Source organism: Equus przewalskii, chromosome 16 (genome assembly GCF_037783145.1).
Source record: "Equus przewalskii isolate Varuska chromosome 16, EquPr2, whole genome shotgun sequence".
NCBI classification, from domain to species: domain Eukaryota; kingdom Metazoa; phylum Chordata; class Mammalia; order Perissodactyla; family Equidae; genus Equus; species Equus przewalskii.
Window position 1 is genome coordinate 25,604,645 of NC_091846.1, and position 15,251 is coordinate 25,619,895.

At 39.2% G+C, this 15,251-nt stretch overlaps 1 long non-coding RNA gene across 1 annotated transcript; it reads left to right on the forward strand.

The window, feature by feature from the left end:
- The first annotated feature begins 10,731 nt into the window (after positions 1 to 10,731).
- On the forward strand, positions 10,732 to 15,251 carry LOC139076383 (uncharacterized). Its single transcript, XR_011527948.1, has 3 exons — positions 10,732 to 10,834; positions 12,683 to 12,764; positions 14,895 to 15,251. It is a non-coding gene; the product is annotated as an uncharacterized lncRNA (long non-coding RNA).

Genomic DNA, 15,251 nt, shown 5'->3' on the forward strand with positions numbered 1-15,251 from the left:
GACTGTGTCTGTATTGTTGGAATGGTACATAATATTTGCTGGCAGAATTGTGTTTTATTTGTATGTGTTGCTGACATGTAAGGAATTTTGCTCTTGGGCCAGTTAAGAATTGAAGATACTGGTTTAGTAGTTAAGAAAAAAGCTGTAGGGGCTGGCCCCGTGGCTGCGTGGTTAAAGTTCGCCCACTCTGCTTGGGCAGACCAGGGTTTCGCTGGTTCTGATCCTGGGTGAGGACGTGGCACCGCTCGTCAGGCGACATTGAGGTGGCGTCCCACATGCCACAACTAGAAGGACCCAGAACTAAGATATACAACTATGTACTGGGCGGATTTGAGGAGAAAAAGCAGAAAAGGAAAAAAAAAAAAAAGATTGGCAACAGTTGTTAACAAGCTCAGGTGCCAATCTTTAAAAAGAAAGAAAAAAGCTTTAAAAATTTTAATTCAGCTGAGCAAAGCTGTAAGTTAGGGAGAGAAATACAGTCATATTGTTTTTAATGCAGGAGAGGAAGAATCGTTCTTTAACTGTAGCAAGGGGCGATATTTTAAAAATAAACCAGATCAAATTAATACAATCAGAAGGTCTTGAACTTTAAATTTTCCCTGTTTATTTCAAAGGACATTTTGAAATTCACCTATTGGCACTACTTAAGTAGCTCAAATATTGAACACTGGAAATATTAATATAGATATGGCCTCTGTGTATGTTTAAATTAAATGAAAGTGCTTCTTTTTGGTATGGTTCAAAATTGGACCTTTTTTATTTCCCTGTGAAAAAGTATGTAAATTATAGTACTTGATGAGGTTCAACCAATTTCTTATAGCAGAACAGTATTTTGTGAGTTACCTTAGTTTTAAGGTTTAAATAAAATTCATCCTATAAAAATAGTAATTGAACCCTTTTAAAATGTTTTAAATAAATAAAAGCTATTGAGATTTTTGTGTGTCTTATAATACTAGAGATTTTGATCATATGTCCTAGTCACTTGTGCTTGCTAGAGCTCTCCCGTTTTGACATAGAGCTAAAAGAGGCAAGGTTTTTAAAAATTAGTCTATTGTTGTAGTTGAAAAATTAATTTTATCTGACATTGTGACTGTTGAAGTCTGTGAATCTTGCCTGCAAGAAGAAAGACAAGCCAAGAGCAGCTCTCAAGAAAGACCTCTTGCTCATCTGCGTTTGTAAGATTCTGTCCAGAATCCTGGAACACCTGCTGTGAAACACTGTGACATCACAGACCTGAGATTAAAATTCATATGTAGGTCATTGTTTCCCAACCTTGTAACCACCATACACACCTTTTTATTCTGTTTCACTCTACTCCTCCAATGAGCCCCATATTCTGGAAAATTATCTGTCCAATACGTTAATTAATTCAGTTCTTATAATACTGTTGAGTGCTTACCCATGTGCCACCATTGTGCATGGATTAAAGATGTAAAAATCAATAAGGCCTTGCCTGATTTTAGGGAACTTAGTTTAATTTTTATATTATTAAAGGTGTGACCCCAACCCAGTTCATTTCATCAAGATGAAGTAACCAATGTTACAAACTGAGTTGATTTTCTAAAAAATGACTTACTCTGCAGTTTCCTCACTGGTTTGCATGCAAATTCCAAAAGCTTTAAATACATAAATGTAGATTCTTAGGCTGCTTTCACAGCCTACCATATCTCCAGGGATGTTGACAGTCACTGCTTTAAGGTTTATTGTGTAAAGTTTTAGCCTCAATCTTTGTTTTCTAAGGTATTTAAGACTCAAAATGCTCCCCTGAGTACTGCCTGGGCTATGTCTGACACTCTTTAGCTGTGGTGACTCTTGTTTACTTCTAGTGGGTAATTTCAGATTCAGTTGCCTTTATATTTAACCCCGGAGTTACTTAAGTGCATTTAAAATTTCCAAGCAGATAGAGTGTAGGCTGTATGGTTTCTACTTTGTGGCCCATGTGGTCAATATTTGTAAATATTCTGAGTTTTTGGGGGAGGGGGGGTGCTTTGCCTGTTCTTGCATACAGGAGTTTTTTGGATTTAGCTTGTTAATTGTTCAACTTTCTAGAATTTCTATCTTATTGTCCCTTTAATGAATTGATTTTTGAGATGTGAAAGCATGATATAACTGTTGGTGAGTTGTGCATTTTATAATTCATATATTCTTTTTCATCCTTATTACTCTCTGCATTGACTCCTATTTTCCCCAATTAATGTAGTCAAATCAGTTTTTTGGGAGTTCATTCTAAGTGTCTCTGGGGAATTTAATCCATTCATACTAATTGAAATTGTTGACATGTTCGAACTATTCCTGCCGTCTTATTTTCTATGTATTGTGCTTTCTTGTTTTTATTTCAGCATTTTATTGGCTTGTTTGTTATTTTTTTCTCCTTGTTTTTCCTCCTAAGTGCTTTGGAAATAATTAAAACTATTGCTATTCCTTTAGTGGTTGCCCTTTTTCTCTATATTTAGAGTGAGTTAGTAGCCATATCTTCTCCTCATCTCCCAGTTAAGTAAAAAACCTTCGAATTCTTTCACTTCCCCACCTGGACCTCTTCTCCTGGTGTTGTCATGTGGGATTTGTGTTAGATAGTCCATATCTTGGTGTGTGTTTTAACATTATGCATAGGTATTTGGGCAACTGTAAGCTTTACTGTTCCTTCTCACAGCTTTTTCTTTCATCCCAGGGTTGGTTTTTTGGTTACTGCAGCGTATCATCAAGTAATTAAATGTTGACTCTTCCATTTGAATTTTTTAAAATTGAATTTAGGATGTTAGGTTCAAAATCATTTCCCTTCAGAATTTTGAACATGATTCTTTGCTCGCATCCAGCGTTGCTGATTAAAAGTCAGCACCAATCTGATTCTCTCTCTCTTTATTTATTGATAAAACCTGTTTTTCCCCTCATGAAAAACGTTAGGATTTTCTTTTTATGCTTGGAGTCCTAAAGTTTCACCAGTATGTTCCTACATATGTGGGACATTTGTCATTCTTTTTGCTCACCCCCTGGTCCTTTCACCCTGAAGAATTGTACTATGCTTGGACTAAGGGCAATTTCAAAATGCTTTATTTAATTGTTTTCTTTTCATTTCATCTGTTTTATTTTTATGGAACTCTTATCAAGTGAATATGGGACCTCCTGACTTGATCCTCTGTCACCGGACTTTTATATTTTGTCTTGGTCCTTTTGCTCTGTTCTGAAAGCTTTCTTCAAATGTTATCTTCCAGATCACTAATTTCCTCTGTGGACGTGTTCATTACAACATTATTTAGCTTTTCTGTTTCGTTTTTAAGTTTAGTAATTTCTTTTTAAATATTCAAGATTGCTTTCTTGTTCTGACTTCTTTTTTTCATAGATGTAGTACCCTTACATTTCTGAGAATACCAGTTAGAATATTCACATTATTTTCTATTCTTTGAATTATTTCTGTTTTCCCCATTGACTGTCACTAGTTCTGTTTGTTCAATTTACTAACTTTACTGCTATTTGTTGTTCTTAAAAGATCGCTCTTACGTTTGAAAGAGATTCACTTGGTTAATGTATTGGTAGTTGGTGTGGAGGATTTTTCCCACGTTTGTATAAGCCGCCTTTTCTCTAGTGGCATTTACCTTGTCTGAGAAAAGGGCACTTGTTAATGCAGACTTTTTAGACTACATGGATAGGAAGTGGGCAGAAGACCTGGGCTCTTGTCTCATCCTCACCCCCATCTCTGCCAGAATACAAAGAGCTTTATTCTGAGGATGGAGCTCTTCTCTCCCGGGCAGCACTACCCCCCACTCCCACCAACCACTTGGTTTTGGGGGTGGGCAAGGGTAGGACTTGACTGTCCAGCTGGAGTCCTTCAGTTTTCTGTCACTTGCTGACTCAGAGTATTTCTGGGATTGCTTCTGCCTTTCCAATTGTCTCCAGGGCTGGTTTGGGCTGAGGCTTTCCTCTCTTGTTTCTTCTCAGTCTGATCAGCTGTACAATGGTTCTCAAACCTCAGTGGGCCCCAGAATCACCTGAAGGGATTGCTAAAACCCAGATTGCAGGGTCCTACCCCATAAAGGTTATGATTATTAAGGAGGGTTGGGATGTGGCCTGAGAATTTGCATTTCTAACAAGTTTCCAGATGATGCTGATGAGCTTTGGTGGACCACATTTTGAGAACTGCTGAGGAATTTAGGAGCCTCTCAAAACCATTGGTATCCTGAAATCACCCTTTGTCTTGTAAATCTTCAGTTCTTTTTAAAAATATCATATCAAGAAATTTGGGGCATAAGGAGAGAAGTAGTTGACTGTTGTAATCTAGACTTTTAACTGAATCTCTTTGTTCATTATATTCCTCAGTTTTTTGAGTGAGCATCTTTGTTTAAATTTTTTTTCTCCTTTTTATTGCTTTTTAAAAAAGCATTTTATTTTGGAAAATTTCAAACATAGTGAAGGTATAAAGAGTAATGTGATGACACCCCTCTTTCCAGCCATCATGCAGCTTCAACACTTTATCAATCTCTGGCCGGTAATGTTTTCATCTACACTTCACCCATTCCTCCCCACCCTCCCCAACCCTAACCCACCCAATCTGAGATGATTTTTTAGCAAATGCACAGGCATCTTTATTATTTTGTTCCTATATATTTCAGTATATAGTTCCAGAAGATAAGGACTTTAAAAAGAAAAAACGCTCTATCTTGAAAAATTCATAATTTCTTAAGACTATCAACTGTCCAATGAAATTAAGCGTCTATAACTTTTTAAGATAACAGTTGAGATCATTCCATATATTTCATTTTGTGCCTTATTTTGTATATCAAAAGTGCCATATTGGAAAACTATATTTTGGACGTATTTAAAAGCTCAACTCATTTGTTGTATTTACTATTATTATCACCTTTGTCTTTTCCATTAAAAAACAGACATTTAAATTCTGAAATGGATGATGTGTTTTAATTTAAATGCGAAAATGGTGGTGCCCAGTGCTTAGAGCTCACTGCCCTCAGCGCCATCTCCGGAGAGGGAGAGGAAGAGGAAACCCCTGCGGACGCTGCCGGCCAGGGCAGTTGTTTTTGTCATGGTTTTTAATTAGCATTTGAAGGTTGCCCTGCTCACTTCCTTTGTCCAGTAACTATCTGCCTGATACACCAGGCTGAAATGGATTGAACGGTCACTCAAAGAGGAGAAACTACTTCAACTGTGCTGAAAGCGGGCGCTTTAGAGGGCAGACTTGCTCCAGAACGTCTGTTAGCCCAGCTGGAGGTTTTTGGGGACTAGCGTAGGGAAAGGATGGTTATTTCTTCCTCAAAATTGGGAGAGGAAAAAAGTGGTAAATGTGAATAAATGGTGTAATACGACAGATATTCAGAATGTACAGAGGAAAGACCGCAAGTTGAAATTCTGTTCTTTTAGCTGGTGCCATGGCCTCTGCCCTGTTGCAGTGCAGTGCATCCTCTGAAACACCAGTGGTGGCTAATGTGTGGAACAAGTTGTGGGTCTTCTCATAAAGAGAGTGACAAATGTCTTCTAGTGCTCTTCTGTACCCAGTCGATTTAAATAAACCTTTGTACACACCCAGGAAAAACTCCATGTCTTCACTTTAGGACCTCTCGTAGATTGAGTGAAGGTTTCCACATTCTAGTGTCTGGCAGTCTTCATCTCTGGTTATGAGCAGGTAATGCCTCCATGTCCCGGGGCAAGTGTTTGCATTTTGGTGTCTGTATGTTTTTCTGATTATTTATATGTTTTTATTTAATTCGTAAAGCTAAACTATAGCCTTTATTGGATTTCACCGGTTTTCCACAAATGTCCTTTTTGTTGATTCAGTCCAGTTGCTGTGTCTCTTAGTTACCTTATTTTTATTTTTTTAATGATGAAAATAATATGTTTATTGAAAAAATTAAAATAAGTAGTCTATAAAATAGAAAAGTGAGGTTTGTTCTGTTTTATTCCCTTCTGATCATATTCCCCAGAGATACCGCTGTTAACAGTTTGGTGAGCTTTTCAAGACTTGTAAAATATGTATATTTACAAGTATCTAAATATGTTCATATAAATTTTGTTTTTAAATAGAAAAATCATCCTAGATATTGCTTTGCAATTTTTTCACTTGACAATGTCATGAATATTTATACATGTGTATATAAATATATGCATATGTATGCATTTATGTATATTTATGCTTTCACTTTTTAAATCATTCCCCTGTGGGGAAATTTGTTTCCATTTTTTCTCTAACGTTAGTGGTATCACAGTGAACACTGATGAATGTACAGTGATACACACTCTGTGTGTGTGTATACACCTATGAATATTTTTGTAGGAAGAGCCTTAGGATCAAAGGTTAAATGGACTTTAGAAGGCTATATCAAATTATATTCTTATTAAAAATGTTCAAAAAACAAATTGAAACTTGAAATAAGGAAAATGGATTACTGCATGTTCTTTCAATGTCACACAAGAACAATGCTTCTCAAAGTATGGTCCAGGGACCTTTGAGGGTGTCCAAGACCCTTTCATGAATCTGGGAAATTGAAACTATTTTCATAATTCTAAGACGTTATTTGCCTTCTTCACTCTCATTTCTTTTATGAATGTGTGGTGGAGTTTTTAAAGGCTACGTGATGTGCAATGCTGTCATCACTATGACAGCTAATGAGAAGTGTGCTTCTGTTCTCGTGTTTTCTAGGATTTTCTAAGGTGGTAGGTTGAAGATATACACATATGAGTTTTTAGAGATTAACTTAGGTTGTTCTTAGTACTTTTACGGTACTCTTATTAATAAGCTAAATTTGGTTATCCCTGCTGTAGTCTCTGTAACCTCTGTAATTGTTATCATCAATGAATTGTTATTTTAAAATCCCAGTGATTTGCAAAACCTTAAAACAATGCCACTCAGCTCACTAATATTTTTTGTATTGGAAAATAGAGGGTTTTAAAAAAATTTTATGTTAATATGTAAATGGATTTATTGTTTTTAAGTGAATTAATATGTTTAAATTTTGCTAACTTCTACTGCTATGGATATTAATAGACATAACCCACACAAACAAAAGCTCTTGGAGATCCTCAATAAGTCTTAAGAGTGAAGAAGTCCTGAGACCAAAATGTTGGGGAAACCACTGTACTAGAGTGTTGACTAACAAACCTACCTAAACGTTAACTGACACATTTCGTTTGTGATTGATTAGGTCCCAGATTCTGTAAAGCCTGGTGTTAACTTGTACCATCTTGATAAGCTGCAAATGATTTTTATTGGGTAGAGTAACCTGTTGTTTTTCTCTGGTAGGAAAGAGGTTATGATTGTTTAGCTTTGTAGGACATTAACCACTTTAGCATCCAACTTTGTAATCTTACCCCAGCATCCTTTGCTGGTGTCTCTTTTGTCATCCTTCAAGGTCCTTTGGTAATAAGTTAAATAAATCTTTTGACCTGCGCTTGCTATGTTATGTTTCCAACTTCTTGAAAATCATTCTGTGACAAGTACATGAGAGTTTCTTTTTACCCATCATCTTACCAATGTATTACAAATCTTTTTACTGGTTTTGCTAATGCATGAAATGTGCCAGTGTGTAACACTTAAGTACTTAGGGTTAAAAAAAGAATTGAAACATTTCCTCAGAGTTCACTTGGGGCTTGGCAATCAGGTACCTAAGGAGGATGTGAGACTGTGAGAAGGACGAGGTGACGCTGGCTTCCCTTTCCATACCCCGGGGCGCTGGTTGGGGAGGTGTGCCTTTCCTTTAAATACTCCTAGCCCCTGAGCTGGTCCTGTCAGCAGCCCCCAGTCCAGAGCAGTAGTAGTGTGGTCCCCAGGGCTGGACCCTTAGACTAACACAGGTTATATTTAGATGACCTTGTCGAGAGACAAGAACATCTGTAAACAGCAAATGTAGTCATTTTGTTACTCTGTTAGGTGAGAGAAAGACATCTTTTTTTTTTGCCTTTGTATTCTGTGAATTGCCTGTTCTAATTCTTTATTTTCCTGTTGGTTGCTTGTCTTTTTCTTTTTGATTTGTAAAAACACTTTGTTATAGATATCAATCTTTCATTAAATATTTCAGTCCCTTGCTAGTATTTTAATTTTCAGGAATGTTTAATCTAGTACTTTTTCTTTGATGGCTTTGGGGCTTTGTGTCACCCCAAAATATATATTGTTTTTCTTCTAATACTTGTGATATTATCCTTTGGTCTTTCATCTATTTTGCATATGGTATGAGACAGGAATTGCTTACTTTTTAAAAAATTTCCCGATTTTGTAGAACTATAGAAGAGTATCTTAGTATCTTTTTTTATTTTTGCTCTAATCCCTTTATTTTTATAGGTAAAATGGTTTACCTTCTTGATACTACCTTCTAGGTTTTGTGCTCTACAGAAGGCTTTCTGTTTTTTGTTTGTTTGTTTGTTTTTTGAGGAAGATTAGCCCTGAGTTAACATCCACCATCAATCTTCCTCCTTTTGCTGAGGAAGCTTGGCCCTGAGTTAATATCTGTGCCCATCTTCCTCCATTTTTTTTTTTTAATATGTGGGACGCCTGCCACAGCATGGCTTGATAAGCGGTGCTAGGTCTGCACCGAGGATCCGAACCAGCGAACCCTGGGCTGCCCAAGGGGAGCACACGAACTTAGCTGCTGTGCCACTGGGATGGCCCCTGTTTTTCTTTTCTTTAAAAATGATGATACCATATAAGAGGAAGCAATCCATTATTATTATGTAATTTCACAGTTAGTGATTTCTTTTTAATATCTTAAGGTCAGAGTTATTTAATCAAGGCTAGCTTTTCTTCCTTCCTATGCTCTTTTCCATTTTCTTAAAACGACTGAAATTGCTTCCTTGTTGTATTGAAGTGGTAGCAGCCTCCACTTCACAAATTCTGATTTTACACAATTAAAGATTGTTGGCCCTAACCACTAAGCTATCTGAAGATAACCAATAATTAGGGCCTTTTTTATGTTACAGTAACTGCTCATATTTTTGTCCCTTCTCACCAGACTGTGGCCTTCGTATATCTTGAGAGAATTAAGTCATCTATCACTATTTTGCTTAAGAGCTTCTGAGACACGTAAAATTACCTAAGGTAGACCAGTGAATATTTTTTGTTTATTTTGTGGTTAGCATGAGGTTTATATAAAAGACCTCATAGATGAGATAGTCCTTTTTCTGCTGATGGCATCTTATTTCCATTAGCCCAAGCAGGTTCTGTCCTTTTCCTCTTCCCCTTCTATGTTTTTGTTTTCACAAATTATTCTTCTTTGTATGGTGAGTTTGTTATCAAATTAAACTGGTAATAGTTATTTTTGATGCTTTCTTTCCCTTTAGGCTTTATGTTATAATTCAGTGTTTACTAATTTATTCTGATATAGAGCTGCAATCTTCTGATTTTTTGTTTCAGGTGAGAGAGCTCCTTTCAACATTTCTTGTAAAGTAGGTCTAGTTTCAATGAACTCTGTTAGCTTTTGTCTGTCTGGGAAAGCCTTTATTTCTCCTTCATATCTGAAGGATAACTTTGCTGGATAGAGTATTCTTGGCTAATAGTTTTTTTGTTTTGTTTTGTTGTTTTGAGGAAGATTAGCCCTGAGCTAACATCCGTGCCCATCTGCCTCTACTTTATATGTGGGATGCCTACCACAGCATGAGTTGTCAAGAGGTGCCATGTCTGCACCCGGGATCCGAACCAGCGAACCCCAGGCCGCTGAAGCGGAATGTGCACACTTAACCGCTGTGCCACTGGGCCAGCCCCATTGGCTGATAGTTTTTGTCTTTCAGCATTTTGAATCTATTATTCCACTCTCACCTAGCCTATAGAGTTTCTGCTGAGAAATCCACTGACATATCAGCTGAGGAGGGTTCCTTTGTAAGTTATTTTCTTCTCTCTGGCCACCCTTAATGTTCTTTCTTTGTCATTGACTTTGACAGTTTTAATATAATGTGCCTTGGAGAAGGTCTTTTTGCATTGAGATAATTAAGAGTTCTATTAACTTCATGTACTTGTGTATCCAGTTCCTTCCCTAGGTTTGGGAAGTTCTCAGCTATTATTTCTCTAAATAAGCTCTCTACTTCTTTCTCCCTCTCTTCTCCTTCTGAGATACCCATTATTCTTATGTTGCTTTTTGAATTGAGTTGGATATTTCTTGTAGAATTTCTTCATTTTTTAAAATCTTAGTTCTCTCTCACCTGACCTCACCCGATCATTTCTAGATTTCTATCTTTGAGCTGGCTAATTCTCTCTTCCATATGGTCTACTCTATTTCCAATGCTGTATACTTTATTTTTCATCTCATTAACTGTGTTCTTCATTTCCAGAATTTGTTTGGTTTTTATTTTTGGAGTTTCAATCTCTTCCATGAAGTACTCCTTCTGTTCATTAATTTCATTCCTGAGCTCACTGAATCGGCTTTCTGAGTTTTCTTGTAACTCACTGAATTTCTTCATGACAGCTATTTTGAATTCTCTGTCATTTAGAGTATAATCTTCTGTGACTGGACAACTGTCATTTTCTTTCTGTTCTACCCTGTTACTGTACTTCTTCATGGTGCCTGCACCAGCACATTCGTGGTAGTAAACACCTTTCTTTTTTGAGTAAGACTTTGGTTTCTTTGGTTCTGAGCTGCTTCTGGTTGGATTTGAGAGCCTGCACTTTCCACCCTCCACTGCCTCAGTAGAGGCATCGTTGATGCCCTCCTTGTGCTGCTTGTGTCTCTGAGGTTGCTGGTGCCTTGCTGCTTATGATGTCACTGTAGTCACAGGTATTGCCACTGGGGTCACCAGGCTGTGAGCACCTCTGCTGCTTCTGGGGTCGCCTGGGTCTCATGTTCCCCCGCTGGTTCTCTGTGGGCTTAGGTGCTGCTGCCCTGTGCACCACCTGTGCTGCTGCTCCTAGGTTGTCTGGGGGGTGCTGGGTTCATGGGTGTCACTGCCACTGCCACTGCCAGGGGTCTGGGGTCTTGTATGCAGCCCCCATGCTGGTAGGGCTGGTGTCATGGGTACTGCCACTAAGGGCTGGTGGACTAGTCAATATTATTTGTAGATGAGTTGCATAAATCCCAGCATATAGAAGAGTTCTAAGATGGGAGAATTCTTGAAAATAGTTTTGCTTGAAAATGAATCCAGGACAATATCTATTCTTTCAGCTCTGGAAGTATTTTCTGGTTTTTCTTTTTAGACAAAATATTGTCTCAATTCCTCCCAGGTTTATTTGTATGTTTATTTAAAACAATGCTGAATCACTATAATAGAAAATCTATTTCCTTGCAGAAGCAGGAAGAAGCAAAAGTTCTGAATTAGATGCATATTTGTATTACAAGACTGGGTGCTTGTCTTTTGGACATTTTGAAACTTGGATATATTTTCAAGAATAGATTTTTAAACCATAACTAAAATAACAAGGTTAGAATTTGGTAAGCACTTATTAGATCTCATACAGGTTTTGGTATATATGATAATATGAAACTGTGAGACAAGAAGACATTCATCAAAAACCATGAAAATAAGAAATCTCTGAAAGATACTGTTTTAAAATTGAAGAGCTGAGAAGATAGAAGATATCAATCAAATTATGCACTGAGTCTGGCTTGTACAGCCTGTGGTACTTATTTCCCTTAATTACCTAGCAAGGAAAAATGGCATTTGAAAATTACTTTCTCACCATGTCAGACACTGTATTACTTTGATGTAGATCAGTGGCTCCCAAACCAGGCTGATCTTCTGAATACAGGTTCATACCCAGAAATTATGATTTTTGTAGACTTTGGAGTGTAGCCCAGGACCATTTTTTACAGGTTCCCCAGGTGATTAGGACGGTCTAACAAGTTTGGGAACCACTGATGTGGACCACTGTGTGTGCATTAGAAGCCCCCGCAGGGCATCTTGCTTGTTAAGACACAGGCTGCTAGGCCCCACCTTCCAAGTTTCTGACTCATAGGTCTCTGGCGGGGCCTGAGAATTTGCAGTTCCACTGAGTTCCCAGGAGATGCAGCAGCTGCTGATCCAGGGACCACACTTTGAGTACTACTGACATAGACCAACCCCAAGACTCCCCAGCTCCAGACTAGTCACACTTAACAAAGAAACAACAAACTGAATTTCATGGCAAGGTCTTCAGTTTATATGGCTTAAGCCTTTGCATTTCTTTCACATGTTCTACTTGGTGATTTTCTTCCTTCGGAGTGAGCAGTAATTGATGGACCGCTGTCCCTATGGAAAGTTTTGAATGGAAAGAAAAAGATGTTTCTGGCTAGGGTGGCTTGGTAGCGGAATGAAAATAGCCAAGGAGTTGTGCGGATCTGGGCTGAAGTCCCCATTCTTTCACCCTGGCTTTCTGTGATCTGGGCAGGTCGCCTAATCTTTCTGCACCCCAGCCATGGAGCTCCAGCCGTGGCTGCTTGCAGTGCTTCCCCCTGCCACGAGGCCTTGGCTCTTCTCCATGCCTGGAAAGTTCTTCCCCTTTCCCTAATGTCTTGTTACTGCTTGCTTAAACTTGGGTGTCTGCTCAATCATCACTTCCTCAGGAAAGCCTTTCCTGACCTCCCTAAGTAGGTCAGGCCCTCCTTTTTTACACATGCAGCACCATGTACCTGTGCTTCTCAGCATTGCCGCAGTTGCAGTTTCATCTTTCCTTGGGTGATAACTTGATTTGTCTCTCTCCACTAGACTGTAAGCTACGGGACTTACAGTGTACACTTTACAGTGTAAAATAAGGTATCATTTTTTGTTTCCTATTGTGTTCCAGCCACAAGCACTGTGCCTGCAACAGCAGTTGAATGAATGGCAATGAATGGGGCCCCAGTATACAAAGAGAGCTGCAGGGCAAGGTAAGCATTCCAAAATGGGCTGCATTCCTACCAGTGGGTTTCTAGAAGACACTCGGTTATTCTATAGGAAATTCCCTATTTTACACAACTGCACTTGTTAGTTTCTGTTCTTTGCCAGAGCCCTGGCAGTACAACTACCATTTATTGAGTTCTTACTATATATGTCAGGCACCACATTTGACATTGATCTAGGAGGTCGAGAATCTTAGTGTACTAATATCTAGGGCATTATTTTTTCATAAGATTCTAAAAACCAATGTGTATTGTAATGATATAACCTATAAATAGAAGATATATTTCCTTAGTTCTAAATTAAGGAAAAACAGCAGGAAGCAATTTTTTGCTCAAACTAGATCTCTAAGGGGGGTCTACAGGATCTGGGCTAAGTGATACCAAGGGATAGCAAGGTAATTTCCAACTCCTTGCAAATATGACAGCCCTCTCTCTATAGTAAAATCTCATAAGGAGTAACACCCAGAAAGTGCACTCACTTTCCAGAGACAGGGTGGTTTAGTTATTGGCCCAAACAAGACTTGACTAGCAATATTTATATATCCAAATCACATCTATGTCAATAAGAAAAGGGATTAATATCCTGAAATTTAGAAAAATCTAGATTCAGAGAGACGATGGCACTAAATAAGAAAGAGGGGACCCTGGCCCAAAGACTCAACCATTCTAGGTCCTGCAGACAGACCCGTGTGGTGGAAACGTAAGCAGTTCAATTATCCAGCTAATCATCCTGGCTCTGAGTCTATGTTCACAGGCAAGTTTCAGATGAATGTTGGGAGACAGTTCTCCCAGGGTCTCCTGGGTTTCCTTTGTTCTGGACAATCTTTTCAAGGGTATTTGTATAGCGAGCAGGCCTGAAAAGAGAGAGTGTCTCTGGAGCATAGGGCAGGCATGCTTATAGAAGATTCGGGTTCCCTAAGCTCAGGGTTCCTCTTCTGTAACTAAACCCACTGCATGAGAAGGTGTCATCTAGCCCTCTTCTCAGTGTCATGTGGGAATTGCGGCTTGAGGAACCAATGCAAAGGCTAACACTCAGGCTACTAGTATTTCCCTAAGTGGAAAGTCCTTTGTCTGATCTAGGAGCTTTGTGTCTTCCAGCATCCATGATACTGTGGCAGGCTAACTTGCGGTCATGCTGGCTCAGGTGTCTCTTTCCTCATGACAGTGATATGAGGGACTGATTTGCTTTTATTTGCTGACATAGTCAATTCTGATTCTACCAAACTGGGGACCAGTCCCTGGTCTTGGAGCATGAATTAATAGAGATAAATAAAGATGACCTGGAAGATAGCAACCAGCACCTCTGTTCTTAAAGAACTGTTGTTATAAAACCAGACTAAATGAGTTCCTTTACTGGACTCGTATCAGTGTTCAGCCAGGAGACAGAAACCACAGCAGGTATTTTAACAGGGAATTTAGCGTGAAGGTTTGTTAGCCAGGTATTAGGGAAGAGTAAAGGTAAAGAGGGGATACTGAAGTATCACAGAGGTAAGAATTACAGGAAGCAGCCATCACCTCTAGGGCTGGGGCAACAAAAGTAAGAGGCTGGGATTTTTTTGAACTCAGAAGCTGGGAGTGGGGCCCTGCAGACCTGAGACACAGACCTCTGAGCTGGAGAAGATGCTGCTTGGTTGGTCCTGGTTCCTCAGAAACTTTATGGGGAGAGTATGGAGCTGGCACTCAGAACTCTGATGAGCAGATGCTGGCCAGTTAATGCTGGTGTCTCTGAGCAGGGAGGAGAGGTGGTGATGAGGCTGATTCTGGAAGTGTTGGAAGCAACTGGGGCCACTGGAACCAACTGCTGCTGCTAGGATGAAGCAGGGTTGTGTGGTCAAGATCACACGCTTGGGAGCTGGAAACAAACAGCTTCCCAGATTCCCTCTAGTGCCTCTTATGAGCTGAGCCAAACAGGGAGCCAGCTGGCAAAGGAAGTATGGTGACAGAGTCCCAGCCCCAGCATCACAGAGCGGAGGATAGAAATAGCTAGCTCAGGATTTTTAAAAGCCTGTTTGACAAGAGGTTGGAAGGTAGGAGGAGGAAACGATTTGTTACCTGGGGGCTGTTAGGCAATTGCCTGAAGAATCTCCAGCATTAACTTGAACTTAATATCTTTTTTAGGTCAGGGAAGGGAGCAGCCATGGGCAGCTCACTTGGAAATCCCGTGTTATTACTTAGCAGCATGGACAATTATCTGGCCTACGTTGTGGGGTATGTTGGATGGAGGCAGGAAGAAACATGTTCATCTGAGCCAGGAGATGGGCCCGTTGGCAACTTTGTTAGATTGCACACAATTTTATGGGCTTGTCATAGAGCTTGTGCAAATTCTCATGTCTGTCCCACACCCTGATAAAGAGTGATATCTTCTAAGAGAGAGAACACCACAGATGTTTGATTACATCTCACCCATAATTTGTGGTCCACATGACTTCATTGTATACGGGCTGATTTATAAACTGTAAAGCATGACGCAAATGA